Source organism: Mytilus edulis, chromosome 14 (genome assembly GCF_963676685.1).
Source record: "Mytilus edulis chromosome 14, xbMytEdul2.2, whole genome shotgun sequence".
Lineage (NCBI taxonomy): Eukaryota > Metazoa > Mollusca > Bivalvia > Mytilida > Mytilidae > Mytilus > Mytilus edulis.
In genome coordinates this window covers 25,053,002-25,066,873 of record NC_092357.1, presented here as the reverse complement: position 1 = coordinate 25,066,873, position 13,872 = coordinate 25,053,002, and the positions used below count along the sequence as shown (strand labels likewise).

At 31.7% G+C, this 13,872-nt stretch overlaps 1 long non-coding RNA gene across 1 annotated transcript; it reads right to left on the bottom strand.

The window, feature by feature from the left end:
• Positions 1-7,638: 7,638 nt before the first annotated feature.
• LOC139503705 (uncharacterized) lies at positions 7,639-9,643 on the bottom strand. Its single transcript, XR_011659172.1, has 3 exons — positions 9,436-9,643; positions 8,632-8,700; positions 7,639-7,893 (listed from the first exon to the last, which is right to left on the bottom strand). It is a non-coding gene; the product is annotated as an uncharacterized lncRNA (long non-coding RNA).
• Between the last annotated feature and the right edge of the window lie 4,229 nt (positions 9,644-13,872).

The window sequence follows — 13,872 nt, the reverse complement described above, 5'->3', positions numbered from 1 at the left end:
TAAATGTTTAAAGTTTGGTATTTTTGATTACTTTACGTCTGTCAAAATAACTGTCACAATTTCGATAGTTTTACTAAGCTAAGCTGTCAATATCGTTATCCAATGTGTGAATACTTTTTTTTCTTTTTTTTTTATATTTATTTAGATAAGATAGCAAGTTGCCTTGGATTCTTGAAAAGTATGCATCATCATGAATATTAGTCATACATATAACATTGTATATTTTTTGTTATAGACTTAAACTTTGGATAATACTTTGCTTTCATAATAAGATATTACAATTCATTTTGTTCATGCAATATCTTTTGAAACAAGAGTTCATGACATTTAACACTATTAGTTGATAACATTTATAGTACTATTTCTACTGAACCTATTTGTGCTGCCTACTGACGTACATGTAGATGTAGAAAGTGTAAAAAGTAAAATCTCAAAAAATATTGAACTCCGAGGAAAATTCAAAACACAAAATCTTTAATCAAATGCCAAAATCAAAAGATAAAACACATCAAACGAATGGATAATAATTGTCATATTTCTGACTTGGTACAGGCATTTTCTGATGTAGAACATGGTTGATTGAATCTGATTTTAAAGATAGCTAAACCTCTAATTTGTATGACAGTCGCATTGAATAACTGAATATCCTGTCAAACAGAGTCGTAGCACCAATGCGTACTTTTCAAGGCTGTTCACATCGTTTGGTTAAGTTGTTCCTGCTACAAGATTCAATGATCACCCTTTAAACGTCTGCATAAATTCGATGACATGAGTATGTTTGTTCCGAATTTCATAAAATTAATATTTGTGGATGAACTCTTAATTAAAGCATGATCGACTGGTCCTTAACTGTTGTTTTTAAATAGCTTTTTATGAAATTACTATATTGAATAACCAAATATCGATAGATATGGAATTGAAATTATTTCAATTGGAAACACAAAAAAAAAAAGAAAAAAAATGAACAGCCGTCGATTATATCTTGTCGGGAAACCCTCCTCTTGACTCAATTATTTGGAAGACCTAAGGTTCACACGCTAACAGAAAATATTAATAGAGTCTATGAAAAAATCAATAATTGTGTTTCATCAAATTTTACAAACACATAAATGATACAAATAGATAAAGAAGATGTGATATGAGTGCCAATGATACAACTCTCTCATCCAAGTCACAATTTGTAGAAGTAAATCATTATAGGTAAAAGTACGGTCTTCAACTCGGAGATTTGACTCATACCGGACAGCAAGATATAAAGGATTCTATAAATGACATGTGTAAAATTTTCAAACGGGGAAACCAACGGTCTAATCTATTAAAAAAAAAAGAAAAAAAAGAAACACGTATGATTCACACCAACAAACGATTAAACATCAGATTCCTGACTTAAGACAGGTGCAAACATAATGGTATGCTAGACTTGTGTCTCGTCTACTGGACTCATCAGTGGTTTCGTATCACATTAGATGGCAGGCTAAGTCATAACGTAGCTGAAGAGCATAGAACATAGACCGTTCAAAAATGTACCAAAAATAACTAAGGATATTCCTGATTTCAGGTAGAAAATCCTCATGTTTTCAATAATTCAAAATTTTATATGTAATAAACTAAAAAGGATTGACCATACAATTAACATTCAGTACAGAAGAAACTAAAGTATCAAGACAGCCAACCATATACGATTTTGCAAACAGATTTACTAATACGACTTATACCAGAAAAAAAGACAAAAAGGGGAGGGGGATGAAAAGATGATTATAAATGAAAAAATGCAAAAAAAAATTTGAGGTCACCGGCCATCTAAGACATATTTTGACCTCTGAAAATGAGTGCAAATAGGTTATATGGAAATATAGGGAAAACAGACATAAAATATCTTTGATTGAATTTTCAGAGCAAAATAAATGACAGAAGTTGCTCATTTTTTCAAACTGTAAAGCTTGATGTCTCTTTTTTATAAAATTGAAATAAAATTTGGGGGTCACCGGCCAACCAAGAGATTTTTTAACCTCTGAAAATGAGTGCAATTAGGCTAAATATAGGGAAAACAGGCATAAAATATCTTTGATTGAATTTTCAGAGCAAAATAAATGACAGACGTTGCTAATTTTTTCATACTGTAAAGCTTGATGTCTGTATTTTTATTAAATTGAAATACATTTTGCGGGTCACCAGCCATCCAAGAGATTTTTTTTAGCAAAATAACAGTTGTTGTTTATTTTTCAAAGAGGGTTGACCTCTGCAGTTGTATAATGCTGCGCCCTGCGGAGCATCTGGTTATTATTGTGCTTAAACCATATTTGTTACAACAAAATGAATGAAAAGTGTGAGCTGACAGTCTGCTAAGTTTTTATCCATAAGTTTCATTCTGACTTTCTATCTGACAGGTTTTTATGTGTCAATATTTGTGTTTCAATATAAAAGGAAGATGTGGTATGATAATTGATTGTTAATGAGGCAACTCTCCGCAATAGACCAAATGACACAGAAGTTAACAGCTACAGGTCAAAAGCCGTTATCGCATAGTTAGCTGTAAAAGGCCCTTCGATGACTAATGAAAAACAATTCAAATGAAAAAACTGAAGGCATATTAATGTACAAAATGATGAAAAAAAAAATGTGTGACACAACAAAAGACAACCACTGTCTGAATAACAGGTTCATGACTTGGGACAGGCATATACATAATGTTGTGGGGTTAATGTTTGAAGGTGACAACCCTTTCCCTTAACCTGGGACAGTGGTGTAAATTGGTACAACATATGGGTTTTATCAATTTGTATTCTTCATTTGTGAACTCTAAATCTAGCGAAAAGTAGATTATCACAGAAAAATTGGCAGAATGAGTTGTATGAATAGTCGAAACCCTTATCTTACAAACTTTATGGAGCAAGAAAAATGTGATGAGGATCATGAGATTTGTATGTACATAACGTCTGTCATGAAATTAAAGATTTCAGTATATTCGCATTTTACAATATTTTTAGTAACTGCTGTATTTCAAATGTTATTTTTCTTTTCTTCTGTAGGATAGTAAGTGGTTCAAATATACATGTATGCCTCTTGAGACTAAAATTACATGCAATAGATATCAGCCCCCCAAAAAGCAAGTTTTAATAAATTCAGCTGTAGTTATGCATTTTTAAATGTAAATACAATGTATGTGCTAGGGGCCTAAATTGACCCTGAATTATTTCAAGTGTTTTTGACCTAAGACTTTTTAATACATAACGTACTATTAAATTATTTCATGTAATGTACTATGCCATTTGTAAATTCCTTTTTATTTAAAGTACATTTTAAACATATGGGAGCATTCAGAGGCAGCCCTGGGAAAAATTTGGTTAATAATATAGGGAATCACCTGAGCGGATCCCCTTTTAGGCAGTTAGTATGCCCCCACTTACGAAAAATTCTGGATCCGCCACTGGGATTATTTATACAACAAAAACATTCACGATGTAAGTACTTTGAGAAATGTACTATGCATCTTTTTATTGGTGGAATTACTCAAACTATTCTACGGCCGGTGTGTTTTTGGTTAGATGTTTTCTGTCTTATATCGATCTAATAAGTTAGCAATTTTTATTTCTTTTTTTAAACTTTTTCTATTGTTGTACTACGTGTTGTCTTACATGTCTCATTGTTCCATGTAAGGGGAGGACTGAACCCTCATAAACATGCTTAACCCAGCCGTAATCTGTATGAGTTTGTCATCGTCCATTTCTGCAATATTTTTCCGTAAATTGATTTGTTATAATAAAAAGTGGTTCAGTTTTCACAAATAAATTGTTTTATATTTTCATGTCGGGGCATTTTTATATTTAACTTATCGGTAAGAGTTTTCTCATTATTGTACGGTTGCCAATAATTGCTTACATTTATTTAATTTGAACTTTGTAGGAAAGTTGACTCATTGGCAATCATATCACATCTTCTTATTTCTATATAATATTATCAATAAGAAGATGATCCGGCAATGATACACAGCAATCGGCGTAAATGTCGAGTTAATCATTGTTTCCCAAATATTTTGGTTAACAAATTTCGTTTACAAAATATATATTTTCAGAGTTGTAATCATTCAGATAATTTTATTGTTTGTCTACTCTATAGTGCTATATTCGCCTGACATACTTACGACATTTAAAAAAAAGATAGTTGTATTCACCCAATCAAAACATACTAATACTCACCAAGCTAGTGGTTTTCGGAAACACTTCCAAAGCCATTCTTGTAGTCACTCCAGAATCTGTAGAAATTAACTGAACTGTCGACACGTCGTTGTATGATCTTAAAATATATTAGTAAATGAGTAACTACATCATTTTGTTCGCCTTAAAACAATCATAATAAAATAAATTTACATATCACATATATTTGACTAACCGTCCCAAGGTATTCCCGATGATAACATTTTGGAATATGAAATCATGTAAAGTTTGAACGTATCAAAACACTCATTAAAGATATCAAATCTATTAATCTATTATCGCGTTTGATCCGCAATGATAAAATATCGTACTCCATATTTATATAAACGATGCACGGGATTTGCCTTTGCACTCTGTAAAGTTTTAAACCGTAGCGTATTGAATTTAAGTCACTCAAAAATACATAAATGCCGATAGTGGTTCTTGATATTATTCTAAGTAAGTTACGAGGAAAGATCATGAAAGCATCGAATAACTTGCACCAAGATTATAAAAACATCGAAATCAAATCTAGCAGATGGGGCAATATGCGCAATTGTTTCTACATAGGCGGTAATGGTAACGTTTTCTTCTGTTGCTCAGCCCATATCATAAACTTGTATATGTATGATGGCTTGTTTCGAAGCTGAGACATTTTTACATATGTGGTTAAATTTTCGGGGTACGAAGTGTGATTCATTTTCCCGTAAATTAGCAAACCCCGAGTATTCTTTTGCGATGTGGCCCCTCATGGTAAAAAATCCCATATTTGACACAATAAGTTCTTTAAAAATTTAATACTTTGAACACATTTAATGGCTCCATAGTTTTTACACATTTATTCTGTGTTCCCTTACTTTCTAAATTAACACAAATGGTTCAGCTTAGTCATTTGTTTATCATAGAAATGTGTCAAATATCACTACACAGAGATTTTTTGTTTACACGTGACTTTTGAGTTCCTCATTTCAAGGCGCATTAGGGATATTGTCCCATATTGAAATCCATAGTTCTGACCAAATATTTTTAGGTGATCTTCATCGGTATGACATTCTGAATAAATCTGTGTATTTTTGTCCATTTCTGAAAAAAAAAATAAAGTCGTTTCAGCACTATATGGCAATGACACTTTTATCGCTATATTCATTTATTTTTAATACAATGTGTATGTATAATTAATTTCTTCCAGTATACCTTCACTATTCAAAACAAGGACAAAACTTCTGATGATAACATTAAATTACAATACACAGACCCTGTTAAAGCATTCCATAACATTTTCTTGTGTCTAAAAGTGCATTTTGACAGAGAAATTATGCAAAAAAGTAGATTTTATATAAAAAAAAAAAAAAATAATAATTATTCTTACTAGTGGACATCTGGTATCTAATACTGTGGAAACCATTCGAAACTACTGAGAAATTCATTCTTATCATGTAATTAGAGTGCAATGAAGTGCAAATTTCTATTTGAGAAAAAAGGCTTTTTACATGTATTTCAGTACAAACTTTTTTCAGTGAAAAATCCACATGAGGTATTAAAGGAAACATTGTGACATCCCATGTATTATGGCGTCATTAAATAACGACAGATCAAAATAGTGCTAAATATAGTTTGCAGTGTTACATGGGAAACAGTTGCCGCAAGATTCAACTCGAAATATCGAGTCGAAAAGATCAGTAACCAAGCCTTTTCATTTAATATCAAGACCATAGCAACAGTTTTCATATTAGCATATTTCTAACATACCGACTGTAATTTCAATTGCATAAATACCACAAATAAACAATTTAGAGCTTGCCTAATAAAACAAAATGCTTACCAGTTATTCAGGACTTTTAAAACCTTTAGTTTGCCATCTCATGTAAAATAGTAATGATATGTCTGGAACTGAAATAAGACAAAAAAATTTACTCAAGCTGTGTTATCATTTAATTTAAATACATAAGTATTATTGAGAGAGAAAAATCTAACTTTTGAAAGTTTTATCGCAAAGAAAGAAAAAAGCTTCTCCCTTGTTGCTTAGCCAAATTCATTTAAACCGTTTATATTAGAAGCAATGAGTAGTAGCTAACTAGCTTAATAGTTGAATAGCAATATTGTTTTCAAGAAGGTTTGACCCTCCCCCTTTTCACTGAGAAATGTCAATATCAAGTGTTTTGCTCGTGTGTATTAAAAATAGTAATTCATGATTTTCTTAATACATGTACATGTTTGTTTTCTGTTTATTTGCATATGATATCTACTGACCAGGGTCAAATCATTGGATAAAAGCACATGTGATGATGTATCTCACTTTACTCGTGTGAAGTGTGTTATCTCCCTTGATTGTCAGTTATTCCTGTAGACCAGAGTGATAATTACATAACCAAGACTATATTGTGTCATGTTTACTTACAATTTAATAATATTACATGTAGGTTGCATTTCTGTAAATATTGACAATGCAATTTCCCATAGGAACTCCTTTTACGGCTAAAACTGTACCACTTTTACTATGAAGTTTTGAAAAAAATCTTATCCTAGAATTGAAAGTTCATATGCACCACAATTTTGTTTAAAGGTCAAAATATAGGGCTGTGCGGCATATTTTCAACGTTTATATGCCCTGAACTTCTCAGAGTTTAAACTTACACTAATTTTCTTAACTACCCCTACCTCGAATGAAAGGTTACCACAGATTTCAATGTAAACAATATACACGTGTTTATTTACTGGTAACATTCCCAAGTTCTGTCTCTGCGATATGGAACACAGAGAGCATAACTGGGAACCAGTATGTAAACAAAATGAATTTTCTATGAATATTCAATTACTCCCCAAAAGAGGCGTGTTTTGAGAAACAGCTGTATTTACAAAGTGCAACCTGTAAGTTATTTCTTGCCTTTTTCAATAAATAAACAATTCCTTTAGGATTTCTCGGGGGTAAACAAAGTTATGATTGTGCCTAAAAAAAGTGTTCAGCCCCGTGCCAGTAATGCATTTTAAAAGCGAAAATTTCATTGCCTTTTGGCTGATCTTTATCAATAATGTTTATCTTAAACTGTTTATGATAACTAGGTATAAATAAAAAAATACTAACCATCATTTTCACAGTTTTCTGTGGTGTACAAGGTGAAATCATCTTAAGATATCTCTTGATTTTTTGTTAGAAGATGGGGCAATATGCGCAATTGTTTCTACATAGGCGGTAATGGTAACGTTTTCTTCTGTTGCTCAGCCCATATCATAAACTTGTATATGTATGATGGCTTGTTTCGAAGCTGAGACATTTTTACATATGTGGTTAAATTTTCGGGGTACGAAGTGTGATTCATTTCCCCGTAAATTAGCAAACCCCGAGTATTCTTTTGCGATGTGGCCCCTCATGGTAAAAAATCCCATATTTGACACAATAAGTTCTTTAAAAATTTAATACTTTGAACACATTTAATGGCTCCATAGTTTTTACACATTTATTCTGTGTTCCTTTACTTTCTAAATTAACACAAATGGTTCAGCTTAGTCATTTGTTTATCATAGAAATGTGTCAAATATCACTACACAGAGATTTTTTGTTTACACGTGACTTTTGAGTTCCTCATTTCAAGGCGCATTAGGGATATTGTCCCATATTGAAATCCATAGTTCTGACCATATATTTTTAGGTGATCTTCATCGGTATGACATTCTGAATAAATCTGTGTATTTTTGTCCATTTCTGAAAAAAAATAAAGTCGTTTCAGCACTATATGGCAATGACACTTTTATCGCTATATTCATTTATTTTTAATACAATGTGTATGTATAATTAATTTCTTCCAGTATACCTTCACTATTCAAAACAAGGACAAAACTTCTGATGATAACATTAAATTACAATACACAGACCCTGTTAAAGCATTCCATAACATTTTCTTGTGTCTAAAAGTGCATTTTGACAGAGAAATTATGCAAAAAAGTAGATTTTATAAAAAAAAAAAAAAAAAATAATAATTATTCTTACTAGTGGACATCTGGTATCTAATACTGTGGAAACCATTCGAAACTACTGAGAAATTCATTCTTATCATGTAATTAGAGTGCAATGAAGTGCAAATTTCTATTTGAGAAAAAAGGCTTTTTACATGTATTTCAGTAAAAACTTTTATCAGTGAGAAATCCACATGAGGTATTAAAGGAAACATTGTGACATCACATGTATTATGGCGTCATTAAATAACAACAGATCAAAATAGTGCTAAATATAGTTTGCAGTGTTACATGGGAAACAGTTGCCGCAAGATTCAACTCGAAATATCGAGTCGAAAAGATCAGTAACCAAGCCTTTTCATTTAATATCAAGACCATAGCAACAGTTTTCATATTAGCATATTTCTAACATACCGACTGTAATTTCAATTGCACAAATACCATAAAAAAATAATTTAGAGCTTGCCTAATAAAACAAAATGCTTACCAGTTATTCAGGACTTTTTAAAACCTTTAGTTTGCCATCTCATGTAAAAAAGTAATGATATGTCTGGAACTGAAATAAGACAAAAAAAATTACTCAAGCTGTGTTATCATTTAATTTAAATACATAAGTATTATTGAGAGAGAAAAATCTAACTTTTGAAAGTTTTATCGCAAAGAAAGAAAAAAGCTTCTCCCTTGTTGCTTAGCCAAATTCATTCAAACCGTTTATATTAGAAGCAATGAGTAGTAGCTAACTAGCTTAATAGTTGAATAGCAATATTGTTTTCAAGTAGGTTTGACCCTCCCCCTTTTCACTGAGAAATGTCAATATCTAGTGTTTTGCTCGGTATTAAAATAGTAATTCATGATTTTCTTAATACATGTACATGTTTGTTTTCTGTTTATTTGCATATGATATCTACTGACCAGGGTCAAATCATTGGATAAAAGCACATGTGAAGATGTATCTCACTTTACTCTTGTGAAGTGTGTTATCTCTCTTGATTGTCAGTTATTCCTGTAGACCAGAGTGATAATTACATAACCAAGACTATATTGTGTCATGTTTACTTACAATTTAATAATATTACATGTAAGTTATTTCTTGCCTTTTTCAATAAAGAAACAATTCCTTTAGGATTTCTCGGGGGTAAACAAAGTTATGATTGTGCCTAAAAAAGTGTTCAGCCCCGTGCCAATAATGCATTTTAAAAGCGAAAATTTCATTGCCTTTTGGCTGATCTTTATCAATAATATTTATCTTAAACTGTTTATGATAACTAGGTATAAATAAAAAAATACTAACCATCATTTTCACAATTTTCTGTGGTGTACAAGGTGAAATCATCTTAAGATATCTCTGGATTTTTTGTTAGAAGATGGGGCAATATGCGTAATTGTTTCTACATAGGCGGTAATGGTAACGTTTTCTTCTGTTGCTCAGCCCATATCATAAACTTGTATATGTATGATGGCTTGTTTCGAAGCTGAGACACTTTTACATATGTGGTTAAATTTTCGGGGTACGAAGTGTGATTCATTTTTCAGTAAATTAACAAATCCCGAGTATCCTTTTGCGATGTGGCTCCTCATGGTAAAAAATCCCATTTTTGACACAAAAAGTTCTTTAAAAATTTAATACTTTGAACACATTTAATGGCTCCATAGTTTTTACACATTTATTCTGTGTTCCCTTACTTTCTAAATTAACACAAATGGTTCAACTTAGTCATTTGTTTATCATAGAAATGTGTCAAATATCACTACACATAGATTTTTTGTTTACACGTGACTTTTGAGTTCCTCATTTCAAGGCGAATTAAGGATATTGTCCCAGATGAAAATATTAAAATCATCGGAATAGTATATATATGAATGTGTTTACGTATGTATGATACAATGAGACGATAAAAATCTGGTCTTAAAGATGGACGAAAGATAGCAAGGAGACAGTCATAAATCGAAAAAAACTGACAACGCCTGGCTAAAAATGAAAGAAGACAAACATACAAACAATAGAATACATGACACAACATAGAAAACTAAAGAATAGGCAACACGAAATCCACCAAAAATAAGGGGTGATCTCAGGTGCTCTGGAAGGGTAAGTTGATTCAAATATGTTTTTCAAAACAAAAAGTAACAAGATTGGGTCGAAGAAACACAGATACCCCAAAAATCCCCTATCATTTTCTATTTTCGGTGAACCGTGAAATTGGAATCAAAATTCTAATTTGGCAGAAAATAAGAAAGGTCATGTAAAAGGTATAATGCGTACTAAGTTTTAAGTTGATTGAACTTCAACTCCATCAAAAACAACTTGACCAAAACTTTAACCTAAAATAGGACAAACGGACGAACGAACGGACGAACGAACGAACGATCGGACGCAAAGACCAGAAAACATAATGTCCATAAATGGGGCAGTTAAAGAAGAATTTTTAAATGTAACTGTATCGTCCATCCACCGCCAATAGTATCCATATCACAGTATGCATATATCTTGTTAGTGATTTCCGGATATATTTCAAATACTCCGCTCCTCGTGCAAGGTGGAAGGTCACTGCAGGGTCTTGGTTGAAGGTTCCTTTGATCTGCAGAAAGGACATAATATACTAAAGTCTAAGAAAAATCATGGTTTTACTTTGTTACCTGGATTTTATTTTAGTTTTATCGATTTATGACTTTCAAACAGCGGTATACTTCTTCTGCCTTTACTATGGCGCACGAAAAAACCGGACGCAGAGACAGCAAAGACTGAACACTTAATATAGACAAATCTTATAGGTTGCATTTTGTTTATACAGCTGTTTTACAAACCCCGCCTCTTTTGGGGAAAATATTAACATGCATTTGTTTACATATTGGTTCCCATGATGTTTGTATGGATTTATGAGTTTGAACAGCGGTATACTACTGTTGCCTTTATTTTGTACTTCATCTCGTAAAGACATACCTTTTGAAAATACAAGCATACATACACATGGATAACGATAGACACTAATTGACAGGAGAGGTCATACAGCATTTGTGTAAATGTTTGAATTTTTAAAATATAAAGGTATACAAAGGTGAAAAATATACCGACCAGCCCTATGTTTTGACCGTCGAGAAAATTATAGAACTGCATATATATAGTGAATGTCTAAATTTTCAATTTTAGAATATTTGTCACAAAACTGCACAATTAAAGCAGAACAGGTTTAGCCGTAAAGAATTTCTATGGGATATTGCATTGTCTATATTTACAATAGTGCAACCTATAATAGTAAACATATATTTTTATGATTACATAGAACAGTTTTATTTGTAAAGGGTTTTCAATGGTAAATTGCATTGTCTATATTTACAGTAGTGCAACCATTAATATAGTTTTATATTAAAAATATTTTAATGAATAAATAGAACAGTTAAAGAATTTGATCGGAAATTGCATTGTCTATATTAACACTAGTGCTACCTATAAAAGTCTTAAATTACATACATTTTAATGATTACATAGAACAGTTTTAGTCATAAAAGAATTTGGTCGGAAATTGCATTGTCTATATTAACACTAGTGCAACCTATTAAAGTTTTAAATTACATACATTTTAATGATTAAATAGAACAGTTTCAGTCGTAAAAGGATTTTCTATGGTCAATTGCATTGTCAATATTTACAGTTACTGTAGTGCAACATATAATTATGATAATAGTTGTATATAACATATATTTTAATGACTACATAGAACATGTTTACACGTAAAAGGATTTTCAATGGGAATTTGCATGGTATATATTTACAGTACGTAGTGCAACCAACAATAGTTTTATATTACATATATTTTCATAAGATAGTTAGAAAAGCGCTTATGAAGAAGAATATATTTTTTTTACTTAAAAGTTTCTTTTAGAACTGAAAGATAAAAATAAACATAGAAGCGTGGCATACTTTATAAGGATTATCTTCTAAATTAGTATAATATTTTACAAGATTTAAAATCACTTTAGTAATGCATTATACTTCTAGGATTGGGCTTTGTTTGGAAATGTGGTTAAACCTTGAGTCTATAGAGAAGAAAAAAAACAAAACACAAATTAGAGTGAAGAAGATCTTGCGTTTGAAGGTTTCAGAAACTCAAGTATGTAACAATATCTGAATAAGTACATCGACTCCAAGGTCTTATGAAAGAGGCACAAAAGATACCAACTTGACAGTGAAACTCATAGATTGAAAATAAACTGACAACGCCATGGCTTAAAATAAAAAGACAAACAGACAAATAATAGTACAGAAGACACAACATAGAAATCTAAGACTAAGCAACACCAACTAAACCTCTCCTTGCATAGACTTATTTTAGAACTTAAACTCTGATTATAAAGCAAACGATATGACAGGGATAAACAGTCCCCTCAAAAAGGTATTGACCAAGTTATACTAAAAGAAAACTTATACTTCATAAAAAATTTTGCGTTCAAACGGTTGTGTACTGAGTTTTTAATTAATCAATGGTGAATATAAAGTGTAGTACCACCATTGATTTTCCCCCAATTGTCTTTGTTAAATCTGCATTTTTTAATAATTTGTACAGAAGTTATCTCTGTTTAAAATGAAGAAATACTTTGCAGGAATATTGTTTAATCCTATCAAGTACTATTGACAAAATTCCACATAACGTTTTATTGCATATAAGACAATAACCACTACTGTAAGCTAACCAATCAAATGATCCACTCTTTCTTTCTATCGGTGTGCAAGCTTTCGCAACCTTGTAATCTCAAGTTTCCGAAATATTCTACAGACACCAAATAAAAAAAAAGTGGTTCATTAAAACGCCCAAAATATATGTTTATAACCCAGATATATTTTACTGCAATGAAAATTAGGATTGATTTCCTACAACTTTCAGATTCAAGGGAAAATTACTTTCGACCCGTTTTTGTATGCAAACGGGTGTGAGGTACACTTAATTGGTTGTAGTACATCTTATGGGAAAGATTTGTTATAGATCAAAGAAGTACCAAAACATTTACCACAGATATGAAAATAACCTACAACCCTTGAATAGTGGAAACTTCCCCAAAAACGTGATTGATGCAATGGTGTATGGCATATGGTGCAATGGTAGAAGGTGTATGCTGCTATGGTGAATGGTGAAAGGGGAATGAAGTAATGATGTAACATGCGATCAGGAATGGTTTGAATGTGTGGCGTACGACATTCAAAACTATGCAAAATATTGATAAGAACTGATCTTTAATTTTATACATTAATTCACAATATTGTGATCAAAATTCGTGTCTTCAAGTAAATAAAAAATTTGTAGTCGCACGTTTTCAAGTCAGAAATATGACTGTTGCTATCCACTCGTTTTGTGTGTTTGAGCTTTTGATTTTTGCCATTCGATCTGACTGCGTTAAAGACTCTATTTTTCATCGTGTCAATGCAATTTCGTGATTAAACGTCACCTGCACGTTCGAAATGAAAGGTTGTGAAATTGTGATTATTATTTCATAAATAAACACAATTGTACTAAAACTAAGGTTAGACATCTCTTAATTTCAAAAGTTTAGGTTTGATTCTTTTTGTGGAATAAAAACATAGAAAACAAAAGACCAAGGAACACGAACCCCACAAACAAGGTGCTTGGAAGGGTAATCAGATACTGCTCCACATGTGACACCCGTCGTGTTGCTCGTGTTAATACATACCCAGTAAATAGTCCTATTCGGTAGGTCACATTTGTGAAAAAGGGAA